Raw genomic sequence first — 5,386 nt, forward strand, 5'->3', positions numbered from 1 at the left:
TTTTGTGTCGGCGAACAACCGTCATGTCGACGTCTGAACTCCGGAGGAATTCCCAAACTCCTGTTTTTTATTCACATGTTTTTATGTGATTTTTGTTGCTTCCTTCAGCTTCTTTTGAAACAAAAACATTTCTTCTGGCTGTGGCAACTATCCGACGTGCTGTTGTGAGTTGCATTGAAAATTACATCATCACGCGTAGCTATGGGGACCAGCCACGCTGAGGCGTTACTCAATCTGCAACGGAAAACGGACGCTGAGCGCGTCGAGTCGAGGAGAGACGAGGCGAGTCGAGCTGTTACCAGCAGTGGAAAAATGCCATTAGATGTTGTGTGAACTGGTATTTGTTCCCCTGTGTTTGTATTTTTGTTTAAATGCTGCAAGAAAAGTTTTTGCAAGACAACTGATTTTATCACTAAGATTCAATTAACCCGTTAACACAAGCGTCTGCTAGACACATGGACGTGATCAGTGCTGCACCTGCTTTTCTTCCAAGAACTTGATATTCCAGTTGCTCACATCAAAGTGGATTTAAGTTGTCAGTGTGTGTTGGGATTCTGCTTTGAGCACGTTTGAATACAGTGGACCATCCTTACTAAGTGACTGTATAATGGCTTGGTCTTCTCCGGCTCTTTGGTCCTTGGCGGGCTGACAGACGGAGTAAACACGGCTAATTGTTTCTGCCCCGTAGGTTTTGCAGACACCAATTCAAGCCTTGCTCATGATTTCCTGCAGAAGAATAAAAAGGAAGTGGTTACTCCACTTTTAAGTACAGTGTAATTAAAGTGAAACTCGCAGGCTGAAATCGTCGGGTTAATAGTATCCTGAACTTTAAGACAGGTATTAAAAACATTGATGAAATTTGCATTTATCACTCAAAGAATGTCACGAGGTTGGACTTTTTCTTTCCCAAGATGACACTTACGCATGCAAATTACCACTTATCTGGATTACTGCAATGCACTTAATGCTGCTTTTTCAAAGAAAACTACTCTACACCTGTAATTTGTCCTGATCTGAAACCAGGAATACAAATGTCCTTCTGATATTACAATCCCTTTACGGGCTCCCACCCACATTTTAGAAGTTTAAGAGAGATGAACTCGCCCCCAATTATTGTGAAAAATGATCTCATGCCACTTTTTATAGAGCTCCTTAATAGAGCTGTCAGAGCCACGGACTTCCTTTTGTTCTATGGTCAGTAGAGCTCTAATGACAAGATGAGGAATGGATTAGTCGATCGATGCAAACTTCATTAGTAACTCATTTAATAATCGATTTATAACTCAAGTCTTTTTTTTTTAAAGTCTAAAATTCAGTGGTTTCATCTTCTAACAATAAATTTGAGCTCTTTTGATTTTGAGCGGTTTGGTGCAATTTGAATATATAAGTTTTGGCTTATGGAAATTTGAAATGGATAGACATTGCATAGACAATTAGTTTTACACCAAAAAGATTCAATAGTTGCCGTTCTTATGGAAAGGCAGCTTTCAGTTTTTGACAATTCAGACTTTTGAATACCTTTTTCAAAACGTCGGTCCCATTTGTTCTTTCAGAGTAGCATGTCATAAGGATTGCCATTTTTTATAATAATGTATATATATTCAGATTATTTTGTTCTCTTCCTTCTCATTCTTTTTTACTCCGTTTTACCCACTTTAATTAATCCTTCTGTTTAACTCACCCTTTGAAAAGCAGATTGAATTTCATACTTTTGTACAAAACCGTCCAAATAAAGTATTATTATTTTTGGAGGTCAAAATGAAAGCTAAAACCTGAGCCTGTCTTTGTACTATTTAGTACATTAGGGACATAGAAGTGTATATCTTTTAAGTTATCTTTTGATATTGATGTCATATTTGATGATAGATTAACCCTACAGTTGTGGTTCTACATTGATTTTACAGTGGTGCTGATTGGCTCTCGTGTCATCTCCACTCCTTTTTGCTTCTCATCCCTCTCTCCGTCTGATCCTTGTTGACTCTCTTCACATTTCTGCAACCCGACATTTTACCCACAAGTCCCTGTAACTTCCCACTCCCTATCTTTAACCTCATGTGTTCCTGGCTGCCTTTCTGACAGCTTCTGTTAACGGGGTTTGATTTTAAATCGATTATCAGACTCTTCAAACGGTGTAGCTGAAAAGGTAATGATGATAATGATGGAGAGGGGAGGAAGGGGCTATTGGAGAGGAAAATTAGAGAAACATATAAAGCTTAAATTACAGAACAAGAGAGATTTAATAGTCGCCTTGCTTTGCCAGACCTTCCTCAACAGCGCTGCGGAAGAGGGTCTGGCTAGTCCTGGATGGGAGAAGAACATGCTCTGGTTTATCGGCATTTCTCTAAACCAATCACAATCATCTTGGACAGGTGGACGGAGCAACGCCACCTCTGCAGAATAGCCTCGGGAAGGGACATGTTTTGGTGGAACATGTGTCCATTCCAAGGTAAAAGACATCTGGCCTAAATGAGGGACATCCGGCCTAAATGAGGGACATCTGGCCTAAATGAGGGACATCTGGTCTTAATGAGGGACATCTGGAGTGTATATAGACCAGTAGAGAAGGGATCTGAGGTGTAGTTTGGAGAAAGAACCCACAGTAAAAGTCTCTCCTAATGCCACATGTCATATGTCACTGAAAGCTGCCAGCTGAGTAGATATAATGAAATTGACAAGGGCTTCATATCAAAATCTATTTTTCAACCTGTTCTTAAAGCAGCTTTAAGCGATTTTTAACCACTGGAGAGCAGAAACTGGACTTGGAAACAAACTGAAAGTGACAAGCCTCGACGTGGCTACTATATCAAATTATCAAGTTCTTAAAACAGCAGTTTTCTATTTGGGAATATACTGTACTCTTATTCACTTTCTTGCAGAGTGGAGACGACTGATTCCAGTTAATTGTCTGTACATTAAGTATTAGGCTACAGCCAGGGGACAATTAGCATTGTCATCACTAACAGAGACTTCAGGAAGTCACTGCTCCCAGGAAATAGTCTGGCACATAACCCCTCCAAACCACAAATTATTGTTTCTGTATATATTAAACAAACCAGATTTTCCATGTTAGTTAGTAAGCTTTTAGAGGTGCTCTTTCCATTCTTCATGCTTAGCTAAATTGACCATCTCAAGGCATTCAGCCTCATATATAATGGACAAATGTAAGAGTGTCAATTGATTTTATCTAACGCTCTGCAATTGAACAAATACGCATATTTGCCGAAATGTGGAACCAATCCTTAATGTTTTGGCAGGCTAACAGCAACCTGCATGTTCAACAGAAACATCCGAGGATTGTTTCTCATCACCTGTCAAATGAAAGTCCAATTTTCAGTGGCAGTTTATCTAAATCTTTAATGGGCTTTTTCACCAAATAATGTGTGGAAGTGTGGATCCCCGGGAGCCTGAACACAACATCGGGAACATCCGGAAAATGATCCTTCAACCTGCTGTGTTTTCATTTCTGCCACCAACCAAGAACTGCAGAGATTAGGCAAATTAGACCGATAATAGATTAAAAACTGACTTTGTTTGAAACAGCGTCTGCATACAAAGTAGTACAGACACATCATGCTCTTTGTGATTTATTGTTTTTAGACGATGGTGTTTGACTAAATAGGGAAGGACGCATGCAGAGGTGGAAAAAGGAAATTAAACATTAACACAAAAGCTGAAGTTGTGTCTCTAAAGTTGTTATGATCTGCTGAGACTTCGAAGTTGTGAGCGTTTTTCGATGTGAAATGAATTAAACTTAATAACCTTTTATGCTTGATATGCTTAAATACTCATTTCACCTCATGAAACTATCATATTTGTTCAAGCCAGTCACTGTAATTCCCATGAGTATAGCCTATGAGTTTATTAGAGTCCCGTCTGGTGTTGGTTGTGATACCCAGCCCTTGATTGGAGGACTTGTAGTATCTGTGATGGTTAAATATGGACCTGCATCTCCGGTCTGCTTACCTTTTCTTTTCTATTCAATTCAATTTTATTTATAGTATCAATTCATAACAAGCATTATCTCGAGACACTTTACAGATCTAGACCACATCCGATATTACAAGGACCCCACACAGTCTAGTAGTTTCTCCAGAGCAAGCAAAGGGCCAACAGTGGAGAGGAAAAACTTCCTTTGGGAAGAAACCTGGGACAGATCCCAGGCCCAGGCCCAGACCAGATCCAGGACCCAGACCCAGACCCAGGCCCAGGCCGGCCAGACCCAGACCAGCCGATCAGACCCGGCTTGGAGGTGGTGTCTGACAACCGGTTGGGGTTAGAATGAAGAGTGGCAATACAGTCCCAAAAAAATTGTAGTTTGTTAGTGTTCTTTGTCGTGTTCATGGGTATCAGGGCAATGTGGGGCATTACAAGGCCCAGCAGGACGTAGCAGGAGTCGCAGGGCGGCAGGATAGCAGCAGGAACCGCACGGACGTAGCAGGACTAGCAGGACTTAGCATGACGCAGCGGACCAGCAGGAGTAGCCAGGATGCAGGGAAGGAGCGCGGACGCAGCAGGGACGCAGCAGGGCGTAGCAGGACGCTAGCAGGGAAGGAGCAGGGCGTAGCAGGACGCAGCAGGGCGTAGGAAGGCGAGCAGGCTAGCGAAGCGGATTAGGAATAGAGGGTGGCAGCAGGAAGTAACCAGGACGTATCAGGACGCACAGGGGTAGACAAGAATAAGGCCCAGGACGTAGCAGGAATCAGCCAGGGCCAGCAGGACGTAGCAGGACGTCAGCACGGACGCAGGCATGAAGTAGCAGGGTGCACGCAGGCGTAGAAGGACGTAGCAGAGGACACAGCCTGGAGTAGCAGGACGCAGCAGGAAGAGAAGGTGAAGCAGATTGAAAATGGCACGCCGAACGTTTGAGAGGACCATGGCGACAGCTGCTACCCTGATTTTGGAGCCTCCCTGATCCTGATCCTGATCCGATGCCTAAAATCCGATGCCTGAATAAAGCTCCTGACAGCACATCTGCAGTTATAATTGTTTGCATTTAGTGACACTTTTACCCGGAGCCATTATCTGGGCTTTTCATCCAAGTATTTTATGCAAATGGAAACATATTCAATTGCTGAATAGAAAGAGCAAGTTTTACCAGAACAAATCTTCCCTCACAGAAATAAAATCTCTTTTTCTGCTTGTTTTGGTCAGAGAGGGTTTTTACATCTAGAGCAAAAGGATGCAATCGTGTTGGGAATGCATTTGTTAAATAAATTATGACCTGGGGATGTTTGTTGTTGAAAAATATCTCTTAACCGCAGCCTCACAGAAACACCCCGTGTCTGTTAGATGCTGTACGCACCAGGGCTGTAGTCAAGACCACCTTAGTCGAGTCCAAGACAAGACCGAGTCCAAAAAGGTTTGAGTCCAAGACAAGACTGAGTCC

General features: G+C 42.4%; 1 protein-coding gene across 1 annotated transcript in view; it reads left to right on the forward strand.

Annotated features, from left to right (window-relative positions):
• The window catches only part of man1a1 (mannosidase, alpha, class 1A, member 1), a 190,749-nt gene that overhangs the window by 164,568 nt on the left and 20,795 nt on the right, over positions 1-5,386 (forward strand). The window lies entirely within an intron of this gene.

This window comes from Etheostoma spectabile, chromosome 18 (genome assembly GCF_008692095.1).
Source record: "Etheostoma spectabile isolate EspeVRDwgs_2016 chromosome 18, UIUC_Espe_1.0, whole genome shotgun sequence".
Taxonomy (NCBI): domain Eukaryota; kingdom Metazoa; phylum Chordata; class Actinopteri; order Perciformes; family Percidae; genus Etheostoma; species Etheostoma spectabile.